The sequence below is a fragment of the Mastomys coucha genome, unplaced genomic scaffold (assembly GCF_008632895.1).
Source record: "Mastomys coucha isolate ucsf_1 unplaced genomic scaffold, UCSF_Mcou_1 pScaffold7, whole genome shotgun sequence".
NCBI lineage: Eukaryota > Metazoa > Chordata > Mammalia > Rodentia > Muridae > Mastomys > Mastomys coucha.
The window spans coordinates 1,936,427-1,944,026 of NW_022196913.1; positions in this window are offsets into that span (position 1 = coordinate 1,936,427).

A 7,600-nucleotide genomic window follows, 5' to 3' on the forward strand; every position below is an offset into this window, starting at 1 on the left:
TTGCTGGGATTTGAACTCATGACCTTCAGAAGAGCAGTCGGTGCTCTTCCCACTGAGCCATCTCACCATTCCAACAATGCAACTTTTAATGCTTCATTAAAGAGACATTTTTTTAAATCTTATCCCTTATAAGTCTAGTTTCTAGGATAAGAATTACATAAAATATTACCCCAATTTAGAAGTATCTTTAGAGACCTGGTTTCCGGGGCTGGTTCATGCCACGTATTGTTGTTTAAAATGACTCCAACCCTGAGTTACCAGTTTTAAGCCAATTTTCTGTTGCCAATGTTACAAATTTTTAATCATACTCAGTAACTTATAAACCAATACTCTATAATCAAGACATGCAGAGCATATTTATACCTTTAATACCAGTCAGAAACCAAGTGAAGCGGCTACACAAATCTTGTAAATTTAGACCAAACGAAGAATTTTTACTTTTTCTAGCTGTAATTTCAAGAGAAAAAGCACTTTGTCATTTGCTGAACCCAATAGTCACAATTGCAGAGATTTTTCTAGGAAAAAACAACTATCAGCTTATTTGCCTTAGAATTTAAGAAGCTGATGGCTCCTTTTAAAAGCAGCTTTTCAGCGGGGCCTCTCCTGCTGTGCTTGAGTGTGGGCAACTTAAATCAGTTGAGACTGAATCAAGAGATGAATAGCCAGCAGATAAGGTTGGTTTGGTTGGTTGGTTGGTTGGTTGGTTGGTTTTCTTTTTTTTTGTTTTTTTTTTGTTTTTTGTTTTTTGTTTTTGTTTTTTTTTTGACACAGGGTTTCTCTGTGTAGCCCTGGCTGTCCTGGTACTCACTCTGTAGACCAGGCTGGCCTTGAACTCAGAAATCCACCTGCCTCTGCCTCCCAAGTGCTGGGGTTAAAGGTGTGTGCCACCACAGCCCGGCACAGCAGATAAGGTTTTAACCTTTTTTGGGGGGTCAGGGGGGTTTGAGACAGGGTTTCTCTGTGTAGCCTTGGTCATTTTTATTTTCAACATGAAACATAGAACAACAGTCATTCAGACAACAAGACATAAACAGACACAAATTGACAGGTGGGCAGATTGGTGCACCAAGGACAGACAACACAGAGAGAGTAGAGAACTTGATGTAACCAGAATGCCTTAGTTACTTGATGTAACTAAGAATGCCTCCTATAGGGGCCAAAGTGGAAGCAGGACATCTCCTGATTTCCTTCTGTCCCTAGGAGAGCTTGAAAGACGGAATTTAGAAATTTGGAAAAAGCATGTTAATGGAAATGCATTAATGTGTAACCTTTACTTAAAGAAGGCATAGGAAGTCTCTGTAATGAGCCAGGAATGTGGACTGGTCACTTCCAGGAACTTGTTGGTCACAGAGACCCCCTTCAGCTAGGGCCGAGAATAAGGAACAGGATAGCAGTCAGCCATTAAGAAGATAGCATTAACCAAACCACATTCATCTTGACAATGTTTTACTTATGACCCTGATTCAACCAGGGGTTGGGTCCCTTTGGAATTTTCCACTGTTTTTGTTATATGTTTCCTTGGTAATCTCCTCACCCACTTAGTTTGTGGTTTTTCCCTTTAAATACCCCTCACTTCTTGTATTGGGGGTCGAAACCCTCTGGCCTGCCAAGCTATGAGTTTGACCCCAGATCTGGCCTGAATAAACCTCATGTGATTGCAGCAAGATCGGTCTCTTGTGAGTTATTGGGTGGTCGGTTATCCCGAGACTTGAGTGAGGGTCTCCCTAGCTCCAGTGGTCTTTCAAGCTCTGAAATCCAATTTCCTTCTCTCTTGATCTGTCTCTCATGTCATTTATATATCTAGCATCTCCTTCTTTTGTTGGCTTTTGTTTTTTATTCTTTTTATTTATTTTATTTTAAGCTTTACTCCTCTTGCCTGATGCAGTTCTTGACTGCGGACAAATGCCTGTTTAGAATTTTCCAGCCCCATTTTCCACTGTCAACCCCTAGCTGGTATCAGTGCTAACTGATACTGACTCAGTCTAGCCTGTATCCTTTTTGCACCTTTGCAATCAACAGTCTTCAAAAGATTAAATTTATAGTGCTAACATTATGCTGTATGTTGCTTACCACTGTCTGGGATACATGACTTCTACCGTTTTTCTGTGACACTCCACCCCCAGTGTCCCTCCGTCAGTCTTTCTTTATTCAGGCTCCTCACTCGGGTGCCACCTGTAGCTGCCAGCGACCATGGGTTGGTTACTGGGTTTCTGAAAGGAAAGCTATGAACTCAGGATAGAATAAAAGAAGACGTTTGCTCAGGAATGCTGGGGAGATGGACATAAACCAGCAGGTAGCTGACCTCAGGTTAGAATAAAGAGGATTAGCCCTGGGCTTGGACTTAAAGCTGAGGAGAGGTAACTAAACATATGGTAGACATAGAATAGTTTGAATGGGTTAAATAAGTTTTGAGCTAGCCTAGGCACTTATTAATAAATAACTAGTCTAAAGAATTTCATTCCTGGATCAGAGGCTGGAAGGAAAAATGGATTTTTTTTTTTTAAATAAATCTCAGTGGTGAAGTCGTCTGGAAACAGAGCTCGGGATGAGGGGTGAGAGGTGACAGAGTCATATGATGAATCCTGGGACTCAAACTGCAGAGAGCAGCATCAGGGCGCAGATCTGAGCTTATGCACAGCACATAAGCTTATATACAGTGTTTGAGCCAAGCCCTTAAATCCTCGGCCAATTGTATCTTGCCACACCATCATCATGCCTCAATGAAAGCTGTGCCTGATGAGGTTACTCCGAGGAGGTAGGGGATCACCACCTGTTAGGACTTCTGTGAAGAGGCGGGGTAGCCACCATCTGACCTGTGTTCCTTTACGCTGTCCCACTGGTGTTCCAGGAGCCATCTTAGATCGAGTGCCTTGTACAGTTGATTAGGACTCTTCAAGGAGTCGCAGGAGCCTGTGGAGCTTCTCTCTCCATCCCACTGTTCCCTTCACAAGGTTGACCTCCCCAAGCCCCACAAAGGAGAGTGGTGATGGTCTTCACCTTTGATCCCAGCACTCAGCAGGCAAAGGCAAGTGGGACTCTGAGCTCGAGGCCAGCCTAGTCTACAGAATGAGTTCCAGGGAATGCTGCTTCAAAGTGAAAAAACAAAAAGAGAGAGACAGAAAGACACAGAGAGAGGCTTTTGGACACATAGTCTGGAGTTGAACAGTCCAAGATAGGGTTACAAATTTGAGATCTTCTCCTTAAGGATGAAGTTTAAAGTTTGAGGCTGGAGGAAGTAACCGAGAAAGCTGGTTTCACAGAAAGAAGATATGAAAGGACTGACTACAGATTTCAGGAGAATGAGGAAAGCTGGTCAGGAGAAGAGGTGAGAGGGAACAGTAGGGGAAGCCACTGCAGGTCTATTCCACATGGCCACATGCAGAGGATCTCATGAGGCGGTATGCAGTGGGATATAACCCCTGGAGGAGCACATGGTGGTGGCTGGTGACCTTGCATAGAGCAGCTCGTTGATAGGATGAGTTCAGAAACCATCTGGGTTTTAGAGAAAATCAGGAGAGAGAAATCCAAAACTGCAAACATCTATGATTCTTTCAAGATTGGCTATGAAATAATTTTCTTTTCTTTAGGTGCTTATTATTTTTATTTTTTGGTTTATTGTGTGTGTTTGTGTTCCCAGAGGTCAGACGACAACTTAGAGGAATTAATCCTCACTTTCCAAAACATGCGCTCAAGGCTCATGTCATTGTGCTTGGAAGAAAGGGCTTGTCTCCTGCTGAGTCATCTCAGACCCAGGACAAATCATCTCTGTGAACTTTTGAGTAATAACTGGGCAGGAACTTGATCAAAAGATTTTATAAGATGTAGGAAATGCACAGCAATGCTTATATGTTGGTAGGCAAGACCCATCATGGAGGATGGAAGGATTACTGTTCCATTCTTGACTGGCCAAGACAAGGAACAGATGTCAAAGGACAGGGCTGGCTTTTCCTGGAAGCATTAGATAGTTCTACTATGGAAAAGGTGAAGCCTTGGTAGGTTGCAGGCAGAAAGTGAGCAGGGGGCTGGCGAGATGGCTCAGCGGGTAAGAGCACTGACTGCTCTTCCAAAGGTCCTGAGTTTGGATCCCAGCAATTGCATGGTGACTCACAGCCACCCGTAATGAGATCTGACGCTCTCTTCTGGCAGGTCTGAAGACAGCTACAGTGAATTATGCCAGAGGGAGCAGGGCTGGAGTGAGTGGGGCTGGAGCGAGCGGGGCCTGCAGAGGTCCTGAGTTCAATTCCCAGCAGCCACACACAAGATAGCTCATGGCCATCTGTACAGCTACAGTGTACTCATACACATAAAATAAATAAAATAAAAATCTTAAAAAAAAAAAAAGTGAGCAGGCTCTCTTCAGTAGAGCATGAGTCAATGAAACGTACTTTAAAGCTTGCCACTAAGACTGGGCGACGTAGCATATGATTAAACCCAGCACGCGGGACTCTGAGACAGAAGGATAGCTAAAAGACTGAGGCCAGCCGGGCAGTGGTGGCGCACGCCTTAAATCCCAGCACTTGGGAGGCAGAGGTAGGCGGATTTCTGAGTTTGAGGCTAGCCTGGTCTACAGAGTGAGTTCCAGGACAGCCAGGGCTATACAGAGAAACCCTGTCTCGAAAAACCAAAAAAAAAAAAAAAAAAAAAAAAAAAAAAAAAAAAAAAAAAAAAAAAAAAAAAAAAAAAGACTGAGGCCAACTTGAGTTACCCAGTGAGTTCTGGGCCAACCGGAGCTACATACACAGTCCCTATCATAAAAAAGGAACAGCAAAATAAAGCTTGCCATCAGAGATTACCTGCCCATATTCGTATTTATTCTCAATTTCAATTGGAAGTTGATTACAGACATTCCTCATTTGTATGAGTCTCTTTCTCACCCCTCGCCCCCGCTCCCCTTCAGACCCGGTCTCAGCAACCCAGGCTGCCCCCCTTCAGGCCGGGTCTCAGCAGCCCAGGCTGCCCCCCTTCAGACCGGGTCGTAGCAGCCCAGGCTGCCCCCCTTCAGACCGGGTCGTAGCAGCCCAGGCTGCCCTCAGATTCACTTGTAGCTAAGGATGACAGGGAACTGCTGAGCCTTCTGTTTCTATCCCCCCCCTTCCCCCACTCCCTCCCAACTCCCCCTGCCACATACTCCAGGACTGCGAGTTTCTGCCTCCAGGCCTTCATGCTCAGAGCTTTGTCCCTAGACATTGCAAATTGATTTCTTTTAGGTGCACACACTTGAATTTAATCTGGGATGTATTTTTTTAGTTTCTACTATGTTTACCTGCTTAATTATAGTTATTGAAAAAGTCATTCTCTTTAACTTTGACAGTTGGGGAAAACTATTCTGAGGCTATTTCAAAAGCTGAATTTTAAAAGTTGTCTTTATCACTTTTTTGGATGTTTGGTTAAAAAAAAAAAAAAACAGGTGTAAGAGTTATTTCCAAATAGCAAAGCAGGGCTAAGGAGGGCTCAGTGGCTAAGAAGTTGTGCCGCTTGTGTGGAAGGCCAGACCGCAGTTCCCAGCACCCACATGGTTCCTCACAACCATCCATAATTCCAGTTCCAGAAATTCAACATGTTCTGGTCTCTGTCAGTACCAGGCTGTAGTACATATACATACATACATGCAGGCAGGCAAAATACTCTTACACATAAAATAAATCTATAAAAAATTTTAAGCAAATGTAAGCTTGGCACTGGGGTGAATGCCTTTTTACCCCATTGTCTCTGGAGGATGAGTCAGGAGGATCACTTAAGTCCAGAAGTCCTAGGTCAGATTGGGCAACATAGTCAAAATCTCAGCTGCCATCTCAGAAAACAAAACAGATGGACTGGTTTAGATAAGATAGCTTCCTGTTAGTGTGCCTGCCTTCCATGGGGGATTCTGGGTTCTAAGCTCAGTTATCACAAGACAAACAGCAAATACAGGTTAGAAAACGTTACACACACACACACACACACACACACACACACACACACAACCGGGAGGAAATTCTGTCTCTTGTGCCACAATCTTTCATCCTGTGCTGGCTAGTCTTATATCAGTTTAACACAGATTAAAGTTAGCTGGCAGGAGGGAATCTCAATGAGAAAATGCCTCCAAAGGATCCAGATGTTAGGCATTTTCTTAACTAGTGATTGATGGGGAAGGCCCAGCCCATGGTGGTCCTGGGCTGGCTGCCCTGGGCTGGTTGTTCTAGGTTCTAGAAGAAAGCAGGCTGAGTAAGCTATGGGGAGCAAGCTCAGTAAGCAGCACCTGTCATGTCCTGTGCATCATCAGTTCCTCCTCTAGGATCCTGCCCTGTTTGAGTTCTTGTCCTGACTTCCTTTAATGAGGAACGGTGCAGTGAAAATGTAAGCCAAATAAATTCTTTCCTCTCCAACTTCCTTTTTTGGTCATGGTGTTATCGCGGCAATAGAGACCCAAACAGGGTCCCAAACCCATAATTTTCTCTGCTGGTTAGGGAAGCTAGCCATCCTCTGAATAATGATCTTGATCTTTCACTTCTGCTAGAGGTGACCCAAATTCAGACTAATTTCAATTTTGTTTTCTTCCTTCTCCCTGCAGTTCCCACTTTACACCAGGTGAGGGCAGTAAGAAAACACCGATTTCTCAAGTGGAAAAAAAAAAAATCAGTCCTGCTTTTTTAAACTGTGGCCTACTTAAGCCGGTCTCTCAGGAGCGGGTCAGGCTCCCACCAGGTTGCTCATGCTGGACAAATGAGGTTAGGAGCTAGCAAATCAACCAGCCGGCCCTGGGAGCTTCAGCTAAGAGGAGGCTTGTCCTAAAGGTTAAGGCCACAGGGCAAATGTCTGCCACTGAAAACAGGAAGTAGCCATCTGGCTACGTGTTTGCTTCTCCTGGACGATAACGTTGTTACCAAAGAAAGCATTTAAGAAACAATAACATGTTTATGAAGAAGCAATCTAGAAGTAGCTCTCTAAACTAAAGAGACCAGAGACAAAGAGATTAAGATTATGTGTAATGGTTGAATTTCAAAGACTTTAGGAAAACAGTTTTTGGCTATGTAAGAAATTTTCCATATTATTCTGGCTGGTGAGATACACAGTGGTTAAGGGAGCTTCACGAACAATCCTGACCATCTGACTTCGATCCCCAAAACTCAGGTGGTAGAAGGAGACTCAATTTCCCCGAAAATTGTTTCTCTGATCTCCACAAACATGGACACAAACACGCACACACACACACACACACACATACACACTAAAATGTAAATTATACTAGACTGTGTGGATCGCACTTCTTAAAAACTAACAGCCAAACTTTCTAATATTTTAGGATGAATTCACGCTAAATTAAAAGTCTCTTCTGAATAGCCCAGATGATTTTAATTTTTATTGGTTCTAGTGGGAGAAATAGTCACACAGATTAGTTGTTCATAGATTAAAACTACCAAGTTAAAAGGGTGGCTCAGATCCCTAACTGCCTCGGGTTGCTGGGGTTGCTCGGGTTGCATCGCCCCAATTGCTAAATTTTGGTGCTTGCAGATAAGAACAAAGACACAGCAGCCGGAGAGGTTGGACTCAGGGACACCCTCGGCTGACTCCCGGGGGAGGTGGCGCTGTGTCCTGCCCTTCGACAGTACTCCACCCTCTA